At 47.7% G+C, this 14,096-nt stretch overlaps 1 protein-coding gene across 5 annotated transcripts in view; it reads right to left on the reverse strand.

Moving 5' to 3' along the window:
- Positions 1 to 14,096, reverse strand: part of PERM1 (PPARGC1 and ESRR induced regulator, muscle 1) — a 70,434-nt gene that overhangs the window by 35,941 nt on the left and 20,397 nt on the right. Inside the window, exon 1 of one of the 5 annotated variants that reach the window (XM_083628676.1) lies at positions 11,874 to 12,085. The exons of the other annotated variants lie outside the window; for them this stretch is intronic. The gene's annotated coding sequence lies outside the window, so the exon portion shown is untranslated. Of the gene's footprint in view, positions 1 to 11,873; positions 12,086 to 14,096 lie in introns of those variants that run through there. 5 annotated transcript variants of the gene reach the window in all.

Genomic DNA, 14,096 nt, shown 5'->3' on the forward strand with positions numbered 1-14,096 from the left:
TTGCCTCCTTCACTCAGCCTCTGTGAAAGAGCAGGAAGGGTTATTCTGCTGTGCCTGTGAAACTGGGTGGGATTGCATCATTGCCTTGCTCCCAATGGAGCAAGAGAGTGCTCTCACTGTGTTTCTGCATGAATCACTGCTCTGGGCTGGCCTCCTCCAATCAGCTTCCACTTTGGCGGTGTTGTGGGGGGTGCGAGTGCAGGAAGAATAGCCTGCCACGAAATTGGGTTAGCTGGGCTGGCCACGAGCTGAAGCCCAAAACATCTGGAGGGCACGAAAACTTGACAAAGGCTGAATCACATCATCACATCATCACTTGGTCACTTCTAATGTTCTCGAAGCTACAAACATGAGTTTGACCAAACTGCGGGAGGCAGTGGAAGACCGGAGTGCCTGGCGTGCTCTGGTCCATGGGGTCATGAAGAGTCGGACACGACTAAACGACTAAACAACAACAACAAAATGCAGAAGAGGGTGCCTGTTGTGCTTCTGCATGAGGAAATGTTCCAGAACTAGCCTCCTTCCCACCCCAAATCCATGATTTAGATACACAAGGAAGGGAACCATTCTATAAGCAAGCTCTTGGCTTTTGCTTTTTTAATGCTGGTGTAAGATTGAACTATGCCTCTCAGTCAAAGGGGGTGGGGTGGGTAGGTGGGGGGGGGGACACAACCGTGTGTGTCAGCAGTCTGGGAAAGTCTGGCTTTCAAAGTACCAGGAGGCCATGGCCAGAACAGTGGCAACTCTACCCTTCTCCCTGACAGCTTTCATCCTAGAGATTAACCACCGAAACCAGCTAACAACAGCAGGTTTGCTTCTCCATTCTCTCACCTTCCTCTGACACCAGATCCTTCCTGGCTCATGTGTACACTTCATCTCTTTCTTTCTCCTGTGATCTGGAGTCTCTCTCCTCTTCCCCCTCTCCTTCCCTCCTCCTCCTTGCCTCTCTCTCTCTCCTAAGTCTGCTTACTGCTGACTGAAGCTGTCATTATCAGCTCAATAAATCTCTTGGCACTGGGTTCTTTTTTTTTTTTAATTGAACCGCTTGCTTGCCTGAGGGAGGGGGCGGGGGGGGGGAGAGACGAGGCTTGCAAAAGGTTGAGGAGAGCACCACTTTCCCACGCCTAGGACACACCGCCTTGCGCATTCCCTGGCTGCCAGAACTTTTGCAAATGTTTGGATAGCCTTGAACAAACAGCACACCTTCTTTTTTCAGAAAGGGAGGCCAACAGGAAATTTTGCTAACCGTCCCCCCCCCTTCTTCCCCCTCAGCCCATCCACCGCCGCCGCCACCCAGCTCTGAACAAGTCACGAATTGTGTCTCTGCATGTGTGTGTATTTATTCTAGGCTTGTCAGGCCTTTGGGGTTTAAGGGTTTTGAGCAGTGCAATGGATACTGATGCACAAAAGACACTGTACAAAGCAAACCCGGCAGAAAGGAGATGGCTACCTTCCCCACTTCCTTCTATAAACATAGGACACCTGCACATTTATATTGCCAGGCTGCAGTGTAACAGGTGAAGTTCCTCCACGCACAAATATTTCCTAAGCTGAGTTTCTGTCTGTTGTTTTCAGCTGGTTGCAAAAAGAAAGAGGCTGCCTGAGGGACAGCATAATCACCATCACCACCGCCATCAGCGTCATTGTATTTCCATTCCACCTTTTCTCCAAGGAGCTCTAGATGGCACACCTACTTCACCTCTCTGTTTTATCCTCACAACAACCCTGTGAGGTAGGTTAGGCAGAGAGAGGACCCATCCATACCTCAGCTTAAGGTGGATTGTGAACCCCTTTAATTCTTCCTCATTCTCCAACTTTGCTCTCCCACACTTTCTCCTCCTTAAATTCAGAGATTCCTCATGCTTTGAAAATCCAAACAGGAGAGCTGTGTTGATAGCAGAGGCCACGTTAGGGATCAGAAAGTGTGGGCCAGTTGTAGGAGAATGTCATGTGGACCAGGGGGAATTAAAAGGAAGCACAAGCAGTTCACAATCCAGATTAAGCCGAGCTATGGATGGGCCCAGTTAGTGACTGGCTCAAGTTCACCTAATCATGGCTGAGTGGGTATTTAGACCTTGGCCTCATGGGTCTGGCACTCTAACCACTGCACCACATTGGCTCTAGAAGTTAACATTAAGCTTAATCCACCAAATAGATCCTTTCCTGACACTGATGTTGTGAACCATATTTGATGACCAAAATTCAGATGTTCCCTAGAAAGAGATGTCATAAATGGTATTAGTTGCTGCTAGACAGGTAACAGCAAAAAGTCAGAGAAGCGAAGAACAGAGGAACATTTCAAGAATGGAAAGTTTTAATGTGGCAACACGTCTTAATGGAAAGAGGAATGGGACAGACAAATATAGAAGGTGATATCATAGGACAGAGGTATGGATTCCTTCAAGATAGGGCTGGGCCCAAGGCATTTGGGCACCTCAGGTGAAGCAGAATATGTTTTTTATTCCCTTCCAGAGAAGTGAGGAGTGGAGATCTGAATCAGGAACAAGGCTGGTGGGGGTGGGGGTGGGATTAAGATCAACATCAGGACCAAGGCAGGAAGTGAACGTCAGGAACAATGGGGTAGTGAAGATCTACATTGGGAACAAGAAGGGGAATGAAATCAACCTTACCCGGCTGTCATAGGGGGCAGGAATGGGGCCTGCTCTGAATCACACCGGGCAGGTGCAGACCCCAGGAGACCCCAGAAGGCAGCCCCCAACATTTTCTCCCATGGGGTGGGAGGGGGCCAGCAATACCTCCTATGTGCTGAGAGGCTGCTGAGGAGGTGGCAGATCCGACCTCCAAAGAGCATGCTGGGTAGGGTTGTAAAAGTAAAGTTTAGGAAGTTGCTGAGCTTTCTGTAGGAAGACCCCCAAAACAAGAAATGTTTCTATTGACGTAATGTCCAGGAAGATGCGGATGTATGGCAGCCCTAACTGGGGATGTGTTCCTTGAAGGCTGCCCAAGGCGGTTGTCTCCACCTTGCCTCAGGGGCAGGCCCTGGGCCAAGTGCTGGTCAAACTGGGACCTCAACACCTGCTTCACAATAACTCTCCTGGAGAGCCTTGATCAGCTGAGGTGGAACAGTGCCTCCTCTTCACATTCTTATTGACATTGTCAATAAGAAGACCGACACAAAAGGTAGCACATTGTATACCAGGCAAAACAAATATAATTTCTATGTGTTGTATCTTTTGTGTGTTTTTGTTATATATGAAAAATATACAGTGGTACCTCGGGTTACAGACGCTTCAGGTTACAGACTCCGCTAACCTGGAAGTAGTACCTCAGGTTAAGAAAGTTGCTTCTGGATGAGAACAGAAATTGTGCAGTGACGGCATGGCAGCAGTGGGAGGCCCCATTAGCTGAAGTGGTACTTCAGGTTAAGAACCGTTTCAGGTTAAGAACGGACCTCCAGAACAAATTAAGTTCTTAACCAGAAGTACCACTGCATAACAATAGGAACCCCAGAGGTCATCCAACACAGCCTGCTGCTGAATGCAGGATCTGCAGACGCAGGGTGTCACTACAGAACCCCCCATCCACCTCACCTATCAATAGCCATTTGGCCTCTGCTTAAATACCTCCAGTGAAGGAAAGCCCATGACCTCCTGAGGCAGTCAGTTCCACAGATGAACAGCTCTTAGCATTAGGCAGTTCCTCCCTATGGTTTGCCAAAATACTGTAGGCTTCCCTGAAATATCCGCCCACTGGGTCACATGTTGCTTATGGATACTTCTGGGTAGAATTGCCAATTTACCAATGTAATTCCCACCCCACCCCCCAACCCTTAACAGCAGCATGGCAGGCAGGAATCCTCCATAGGGGAAACTTTTCCTTAGCCCAGTAATACATTAAGGTGGGAAGGGCTGTTCCTGCAGAATGTCTACATTTTAAACAGTTAAAAGGCACAAGCACACTGCATGAAAGAAATGTGCACCAGGAAACTGGGGCTGGGGGGGCGGGGAAGGCTTAATGTTTTTATCTCTTGGGAGATTGTTCTTTCCTTCCGAATTCAAGTGCTCCAAAGCTTGCTTTATTGGTGCTGAAGAACCCTGAGGGCAGAGAGGTTTGTTTGGGGTTCTTTATGTTAAAAAAAGGATATGCCAAGGTATCTTATGCCCAAGAAGTACTGCTCTTCCTCTAGTTTCAGAAGTGTGTGTGGACGGTAGAGGGCATGTGGTTTCTTGCTGTGAAAGGAGCCAACGCTCTGCACATGCTCTGGGGTGCTCTTGTCTTTAAGATGTTAAATTATAAATTGCTCTTACATTTCCCTGGGACCTTATGGTGAAAGGAGGGGTAAGAAACACAAGGGCACCCCGGAGCATGGGTAGTGTGTTTTGTCCTCACAGAGTGGGGTAACCACTGCCCCACACCCTGCACCTGGAATTCTATTCCCGCCAGTTCCTTAAATCCCAATTATGTCCAGATTATCCTTGGAAATGGGAAGATCTCCACGAAATGAACCAGCTGAATAAATGTGTGAAACGTGTTTTAAACATATAGTGTGGATGTGACCTTGGTGTGTGTGTGTGTGTGTGTGTGTGTGCGCACGCGGGTGGAAGTGAGGTTAAAGGCACCCCCCTCACTGTCCTTCTCCCTCAGCGGTTCCCCTGATTGACGAAGGGCCAAGCCCTTCCACAAGAGCCTTTAGAAATCCCACATGACTTAAAGTCTCCCTTTGACGCACACAGTCTCCGGAGCTGCCAAGATGTCCATGCCTCTGCCTGGAGCAAGTGGGGAGGTTTCTGTTCGCTTTCCAAGTCTGCACAGGGGCGTCTGGCCCACAGATGCAGTAACTAGGCCGAGCAGGGAGAGAATTGTGCGGGGAGTGGGGGGGGGATGATTATGCGTGTAACGGCAAGGTCCAGCTGGGAAGAGTTTCGCATCGGTCCTGCTGGCTCAGGATTAGGGAGGAAAAATGCCAATGCTGGGGGAGTTTTGTGTTGCATTCCCTCAAGTGCCAGGGCCTCCCGCCTACACAGTGAATCCGGCTAGAAGCGACTGCCTGGTCTCACTTGGAGTTTATGGTGGGCTTGTGGCAAGGGAAAAGCAGTGTGATCGCAGCAGCTGGGCGTCACCGTCACAATTCTTTTAAAATGTGTTCACTGCCAAAAAAAATTGAGCGTTTGAAAACTGGGCAGAGTGCCACTGTGGTGTAGCGGTTGTTTATTTATTGATGTTTATATCCCACCTTTTATTTTCTACAGAGCTTGAGGTGGCATCCATTGTTCTCCCTCCTCTTCATTTACTCCCCACAACATTGCAAGGTAGGCTAGGTTGAGAGGTAGTGGCTGGCCCATGGTCACTCCAGTGAGCTCACTAAACTACCTCACAGGGTTGTGGTGAGGATAAAACAGGGAGGAGAACTAGGTACACCGCTTTGAACTCCTTGGAGGGAAGGTGGGACAGGAATGTACGGTAATAAATAAAGAGAAACATGCTAGAGGTCAATTCTGCGCTTCCTGACCTGAATACCTATACCCTAAAATCCCAGATGCTGTGGGATAGGCTACACAGTGGTCACGAAAATGGACATGCTCTGAAGCACATTTTATTATCATTACTATATTTAATTATTAGCTGCTTTTTTCACAAAAAGTGACATAATGTGACTTCGAGTCGCTGCCAGGACAGAATCCCACCACTGAACATGCTCTTTGCTGAATCTCTGTAGGTATGCACTCCAGTCCCACACTTGGATAATTATAATTTGGCTCTCATTTTCTGGAGTTTATAATTATAATTCATTGCGCCCAGGGCTCACAAAAACTCTTTGCTTTGTTTTTGCCGAGGGAGGGGGGAGTGCCAAGGGTATAATTAACTTGTATGATGTAACAAAGACAAAAGTACATACGAGCATGTGCAAAGGGTTTTTAAAAATCCATATGCAGCTAGCCCATGCAGAGTTATAGTTTTTTGTTTTTTTTTAAAGATATTGCTTCCCAAACCAGCCTAAACTAAAGCAGACCAGCTTAATTATTTTGTCATGTATAGAATATATCAGCTTAATTATTTTGTCAAGCGGATGTCATCCCAAAAGGACAGTTTGGTGGCTTGTTTGTTGGTCTGAAACAATTTCAAGGTTTTTTGTTTTTGTTTTAAATAAAATCGCAGCCTGTGCCTTTTTGGAGTTGTGAGAACATTTTGAACTGTTGGTGGACACAACAGACTAGTTCTCCTTTTTTGGCAGGCAGACCTGGTCTTTGCAGATTTCGTAACAACGCATGCCTTACAGCAAGGACGGAACTTGGAAAGGATTAACAGGGTAGAAAGCTGCAGGCCTGCTGAGTTCTGGGAACGTAAAAGCTTCAGAGGCCTCCTGACAGCTCCCCCGCCCGCCCCCCCCCACTCCTGTGCCTGCCTTCCTTCTCCCCACCAGCTCCCTGTAGCTGTTTTCCCTGCGATGAGATGTTTGACCTCCAGTGAGTCAAAATTGGAAAGATTCCAGAATTTAGATTTCTTTTTTTTTTTTTACTGGGCTTTTTCAGACAGTGGGGTTGTTACAAAGAAAAGGAGGAAAGGGGGCACTGGTTCCCTAATATTGCTAATCCTATCCTGTGCCCATGAAATGGATGGCTGGATGCAGAGTTAAGTGCAAGATAATATTTATTTCTTATCACTGGTTGCAATCATTCATAGACCACTCTTCTCATCCAAGGAAACCCAAAGCGGTCTTACGGAATAACACTCCAACACTAACGTGTTGAAAAAAAAAACCTTTGTAAAATCAGATAATTAAAATATACATAAAATCCAAATAAAGCCAGTGGCAACAGTAGGTGCACTTCTCTTTGCTATCCTTAAAAACAGAAACCTTGATGACATGTGCACTTAACTGCATACTGCAAAGGTGGCAAACAAGCCACGAATGCCCTTGCCCCACAAAATAGAGGGAGAAGCAAAAGGTGTGGGGGAGAATGGCATTATGACGAAGCCTCATACTGAGTCACACCGTTGGGTCTTACTACTGTAATATGGCTACATGCTAAATTCAATCCTTGGAATTTGGAGTGGACCATAGTTCAGTGGTTAGATCACCTGCTTTGCCTGCAGAAGGCCCCAGGTTCAATCCCTTATATCTCCAAATAAAGCTGGGAGTGCCCCCTGCCCAAAACCGTGCAGAGCCACTGCCAGTCCGTGTAGAAAAAGCTGAGCTGGATGTACCAATGGTCTGAGTCAGTAGAAGGAGCTTCCTATGATGGGACAACAGTTGGTGCGCTGGGAACTATTCCGGCCCCACCATTAGACAAAGTGGTGGCAAAAGGAAGAGTTATTGCCAGTGAACTAGGTGGTCCATAAGACCATTTCCTAAGTTCTTTTGTAGGGAGCTCTGGGCCTGACTGGGACTTTCACTGCCAGACAAAATAGAGAGCACTGGGCTGGGTAGGCATACGGTCTTATTAAAAGGCAGTATCACATGCTCTGTTCTATATAGTTCCTTGTTCCTTCTCATGATCAGCCGAGCAAGTTATGCTGAATTAGGGAGGGAAGGGCGGTAGCACAGTAGTTAGAGCATGCAGAAGGTCCAAGTTCAACCCCCCAGCCCCTGCATCTCCAGGTAGGAACTGAACTCCCTCCCTGGAACTCTCGAGTGCCACTGCCAGTTAGTGTTGGGTCACTTCTTATGTTCATAGGTCTGTTGCCTTCATAATACGGTTTGTAGGCTTCCCAAAAGCATCCGATTGGCAAATTGTGGAAAACAAGATGTTGGGTGAGATGGGCTCTTGGTCTAAAATATGTCTCTTTGTTACCATCTGCAACTTGGGAGCTGAGTGTTAGATGGAATCCAATGCCAACACTTTGTGCTTGATAGAAGTGGAGGAGGGGAGTGAGGAGGGCAATCAACCCCACCAACAAGTCACTCTCCCCTGATAGATGTACCCTCCATAGGTAAACACATTTTCTGTTTCCTTAACCACCCACCCTCAGAAATGCGCTTTGCCACTTGGGTGCCTTCCTCACTAAATGTTTTCCCTGATGTGCATTGTTAGAAGACACACTTGCTTTTTTTTTTTAACTGACAATATTGCAAATAAATAAGTTGTAACTTAAGAGGCAGTACTTTTGGAGAAACCTTCTCCCTCTTCCTGAGAACAGAATGATGGATCTAATAAAGTACATCCTTTCCTAGCATCTATGCACATCTCTACAAATTCATGTGTGGAGAAGGAACATTCTATCTACATATTATTCTTCTTTACATCCATATCCCATCTTTTCTCAAGGAGCTGCTCAAGGCAAATTCTTCTCCCTCTCCTCATTTTATCCTCACAACACCCTTACGAGGTGGGCTAGCCTGACAGACAAAAACTAGCCGAAAGCCACACTTCGTGGTTACGTGGGGATCTTGCACCCATGGCCTCGTTCCAATCCTCGAGTACAACCACTACACCGCGCCGCCTCTCAAATGCTTCCCCCCTCCCCCACTTTTCTTCTTCTTTAGATTACAGCCTATGCATGGAAAACTGGGCCCTGCCTTGGATCTGCCACGCGCACGTAACCAGCTGCGGGTCTCGAGGACTGAGGTGGTGGGGGCGAGGAGGGCGAAAGGGAGAGCGCACGGCCCGCACGCGCCACCGAGGGCTGAGCCAGGGCCACGCGACTGAGCGAAGGAGAGCGCAGCTAGGAAAGAGGGAGGAGCAGGAGGGCAAAAGCAAGCCGGCCGCGTGACTGAGAGAGCGAGCGCAGCACAGGGGAAAGGAGGAGGAGGAGCCTCACGTGTGCCTCCTTTTGTTTCGTTCCCATCCCCAAGAAGGCCTCGGCTCCCAAAGAGGGCGCGCGAGGGGAGGGTTGCCGTGCGGTGCGCTCGCCCCGCCGCCCAGTTTAGAGAAGCGCGCGCGCAAACAAACACACACCCAACCAACCAACCAACCTCACAACACCGCCAGCGAACAGCTATTGCGTCGCCCAGGACGCAGGAGCGCTGTGCGTGCACGGGGCGAGCGGATTCTAGGAAAACAGGAAGCCGCCTTCTGGAGTCGGGCTATCTGGTTCTGTGTTGTCTACACACAGAAGTCCCATCCACACTTCTGTTGGTCCCTGATTTCAAGTCACAGGGCCGAGAGGTGTCCCCCCACCCCACCCCCATGCACACACATAGCAACGCTTTCCCCAGGAAAAACGCTGCTTGTTGCTGAATCGGAACAAACATGAACCTGCAGAAAACCCTGGCTGACAGCAGTTCTGCAGGGTTTCCCAGGCAGGTGATACTTCACAACCCTACCCGGAGATACCATTTGAAATTGAACCTGGAGCCTTCTGCTTTGGGATGTTTGTAATTGTGTTTTAGACTGTTTTTGTTTTTAAATTGTGTTATCTGTTTGCTGGCCTGCGCTCCCTGGGGAGGAAGGGTGGAATATAAATTAAACAAATAATGCTGTGTGTACATGGCTTCCTAAACCAATGGTGGGGTGCACTGGATGGAAAGTAAATGGGAGCGTGTACTTATGCAAGTGTCCTTATGCGGTATACACATTAGTAGCTGAGCAAGACCGTTCCCCACCCCATGCCTGACTGCATTCGAGTCACATTTTTGCATTCCTGTGCACGCAGGTGGGGGGATGTCTTCACTCAATGTGCATTACCTGTTTAGTTTCCCTGCACCTGCAGCCCCTGCCCAAATTCCTATTCAATGAAGCCATCATATGCGCATGTGCTTGCATCTGTACATTCACAACTGATGTCTCAAATGCACACCGAGTTTAACCACGGCTTGCTTTTTCGAACCGAGTGAAGTTGGTTTGGGACAAAACACATTGAGCAACAGCATTTCTCAAGAAATGATAACATTGTGAGTACTCAGCCTCAGACACCAGCAGTGGGAGAAAACTGTAATGCATATGCTGCCTTAGCCTCAATCCAGTCGGAGGTTTCCCTTAAATGAGGTATCTTTGTGTCTCCTTTTGCCAGTATTGCCTCCCCGCCAGCCACTTTCCTCCCTTCTCCTTCCTCTGTCCTTCCAGTTAGTTGACACAGCCTGTGTCTCTCTTTGCTGGGCTCAGAAGTTCACTTTGTGGGTTGGAGCGCACACAACCAAACGGGAAGCTGATTTGGTTCATGTGAGGTCTCCATCTGGGATGCGGGCGGCAGTACAGCTTTCCCCACAAAGAGCATGAGAACTGCCAGCCTTTCTGTTTACCTTCCAGCCTTCAGCAGTGCACTGGCAACTATATAGCGTGTGCACTTCATACATTTAAAGCACATGTCTTCCCTCAAAGAACCCTGGGGACAGTAGTTTGTTAAGGGTGCTGAGACTTTTACCTTGGTGTGGGGTAAACTACAGTCCCCAGGATTGTTAGGAGGGGACGGGTGTGGTTTAAATGGTGCGCATAGAGCCCGGCAGATAGGGACAGGCAAGATGCTGAAGCCCTGCCCTCTGATTTCTGCAAATTTTATTCTGCCAGCCAGTTCAGCACCAGCTGCCAGCACAATGCTGGGACAGAGTCCTGGGTGCAATTCCTCCACTCAGCTGAATAATGAGTGATCACACAGCCGGAACCTCAGAATTACACTTTCAACCAAATCATTTTCAATGTTAAGGACTAGAAACTTGGTGGTTGTGTTTTTAAGACAGAATTAAAGAATGTTGAAATTCACAGGGAGAATAATTCTGTCCAGAGTACTGTGTGTGCAACCTGGGCAAAGCCTGTATACACCCACTGCCAAATATCAAATACTGCACTCAACAGCCCATCATCCGCCAGGATAGGTCACCCAGGTCATCTAAACTAAGCCCAAAACTGAAATTTGGAAGTGAGTGGGAGGGCAGAATTTCCATGGCTCCTGCGTGTCCTGTTCAAGCCTGAGATGTGCACTTAGAAAGAAACCACAGCTGAATACAGAAGTTCCCAGGTTCCCTCATGCAGAAGTTCCCAAGTTCAATCTCTGGCATCTCCAGAGATGGAGAATGCAAGTGTGGTAACAAGTAGTACCCAAAAGATTTTATGCCAGGGGTGGGGGGATTCTAGCCTGTGGACCAATCTTAGACCCCAAGGGTGCATGTGTCCAATGTGGCCCAAAAACTGTTTTCCCCAAACCACACCCACCTGTCTATCAACTGACATTACTGTTCTTCTAAGAGGATTAGTCAAAATAAGCGAGGACAAGACTATCAATGGCTACTAGCCACAAAGGCTTTGTTCTACCTCTACTGTCAGAGGCATTATGCCAGCAGCTGGGAATTGTAGGTGCGCAGAGGGCTATGGTGTTCAGGTTCTTCTTGTGAGCTTTTCATATGGACATCTGATTGGCTAGCATATTGTGGGAACAAGATGCTGGACTAGATGGGCCATTGGCTTGCTCCAACTGGCTTGTCTTACGCTATTTATTTATTTATTAAATTTATATACTGCCCTTCATCCAATGACCACAGGCCATCATCCTCTTAAAAAACCCCCAAAATACACAACATAAAACCGAAAAACACGAAAGCCCCGCAAACCAAAACAATACCCCCCAAAAAACTTTTAAAATGCCATAGATGGTTTAATCAGCCAAAGACGTGAATGACAAGGAATGTTTTTGCAACAGCTGTAGTTTCCAAACTTTTCAGAGGTGGTTATATTCTTATGTTGCAGGGAGGGAAGAGAGAAACCTCCCCCCCCCCCCGACATCAGTTGTGTGAGAGAATTGAGCCTCACGCTCTACCGACTCTTGTGCACAGCAATGCCAGTAAAATGTAGCTCCCCCACACAAACACACTGGTGGGGAGGGGAGAAAGAAATGCTTTGCTCAGTGATCCCCAAAGCACCAACCACAGAATTTGCATTGCTGCTTCTGTTGCGGTTCCCAAATCCTTGATAGCCAGCTAGCTTTGGGGTGTTTGGGAACCCTATGCAAGGGATTTTGACAGGTGGGGCAGGGCAACTCACCAATTATATGGTGTTGTCATGTTGCCATGTGACTGACAGGTGTGTTGTCATGTTCAGTTGTCAAAGTTGGCCCAGGAGGTGGGTTTCCCTCACCCGTGGTCACAGCTAAAGCAAATCAGCCCAAAGCTCTGCCTTATGTAAGCATCCACTCAGCCTGTCATGCAGACATGATCCTTCTCTGGCTCCTCCATCCCGTGAGCCGTTTCAGTAATGCAGCACTGTCATCTGCAACTGGAGACACCATAAATATTATCAAATAACTCCCATTTCACTTGGCCCTGGATGGGAGAGGAGAATAAAAACCTTGTGTCTTTCCCTCTCCCTTCCCTGCTCTTTTTTCTTTCTTTTCTGTTTTTTTAAAGTCAAGCTCATGCTATCATAAAAATGAGTCAGGCTTCCAGGGTACCAGTAATCCATTCATTCTGAGGGCTGCTTAACTTCAGAAAAATAAAATGAGATGAACTTTTAAAAAAGAAAGAGAAGGAGGAAGGAGGAAAGGGAAGAAAAAGCTTCCCTGCTCCTCGGAGTGGCCCTGGAAAGAGATTTGGAAGGGGGAAATCAGTATGCAAAAGTTATTTGGGTTTTATGCAGCTAAGTGCTACTCAGAGGAGACACCCTGAAATTAATGGACCTAAGTTAGTCATATGTATTATCTTCAGTGGATCTACACTGATTATGACTGATTTGGATACAACCCTTTGACTCCATTTGCCTTTAGTTTAGTGTGTACATGGGGTGGCATGGGGGAGATTATACAGTAGTCATCAGTGCAGCAAGGAATGCTTTCCTTACCTCCCTTCTCTGTCTCTCTCTTTTTTCTAAAATCTTAAATTATTCCTTAACATTTAAATGTTTAAGTCCCTGTTTCTCCAAAGGGTGGAAGGGTTCAGAAAGGGGCAGCTGAAACAATCAAGGGCATGAAGCAACTCCACTATGAGGAAAGGTTACAACATTTGGGGCTTCTTCGTTAGGAGAAAAGGCAAGTAAGAGGTGACAGGATAGAGGAGTATAAAATTAAGCATGGCATGGATAAATCAGATAGAGAGAGAAAAAGGCTTTTCTCTGTAGAACTTTGGGGCATCCATCAAAGCTGGAAAATTCAAGCCAGATGAAAAGCAAGTGCTTCTTCACACAGAACACAATTAAACTATGGAACTCACTCCCACAAGAGGCAAGGATGGCCACCGACTTGGATGGCTTTAAAAGAGGATAGGACAAATTCACAGAGGACAAGGCTATCAATAGCTACTATCCCTGATGGCTATGTTCCGCCTCCACCGCTGGAGACAGTGATGCTTCTGAATACCAGTTGCTAGAGTGCTGCTGTGCTTGCAGGCTTAGCACAGGTATCTAGTTGGTCACCATGAGAACAGAAAGTTGGACTATATGAGCTATTGCCCTGATCCAGCAGGCTGTTCTTGAGTGTGCACGCGCATGAGCACATATGTATGCACAAAGCACTTCACCTTGTGCCACCTCCATTACTGCCCCCTATTAGCATTCCAGGAAACTCATCTCTATAGAGCAGAGGTCATCAAACCTTTTCAGCAGGGGGCTGGTCCACTGTCCCTCAGACCTTGTGGGGGGCCGGACTATATTTTGGAGGGGGGAAATGCACGAATTCCTATGCCCCACAAATAACCCAGAGATGCATTTTAAATAAAAACACACATTCTACTCATGTTGAAACACACTGATTCCTGGACCGTCCGTGGGCCGGATTTAGAAGGCAATTGGGCCGGATCTGGCCCCCGGGTCTTAGTTTGCCTACCCATGCTCTAGACTAGAGCCCTTTGCCCCTCCACATTCCCCAACACACATCACAGGTTCACCCCAGGCCCCAATTTTTTAAAAAACAAAAGCATTGGCAGGTCATGAATTGATGTGTGGCCCATCCCCACTCCTTTGAAAATGAACTTCTACTGTTTGCAGCTTTGGCAGGGAGAAGGGACGAGGGAGACACACACACACACACACACACAGAGAGAGAGAGAGAGAGAGAGAGAGAGAGAGAGTCCCATAATGACCACTTTCTTTGTGTGACAAGCCGTCTGCTTCGTGTCTGGGAAAAGAGGAGCCTGGCAGGCATCCGCACAGAGCCACCCACACAGCTCGGGATAGCTGAGCTGCAGTCGTGTGTCAATAAAGTACACACACACACAGAGCCTCTTTCCTAGCCCATGCCCTCCTCCCATTTCCCCTGGCTCTATGAAATCTGCCTCT

Source organism: Podarcis filfolensis, assembly GCF_964270895.1.
Source record: "Podarcis filfolensis genome assembly, chromosome: 8".
In the NCBI taxonomy this organism is placed as follows: Eukaryota; Metazoa; Chordata; class Lepidosauria; order Squamata; family Lacertidae; genus Podarcis; species Podarcis filfolensis.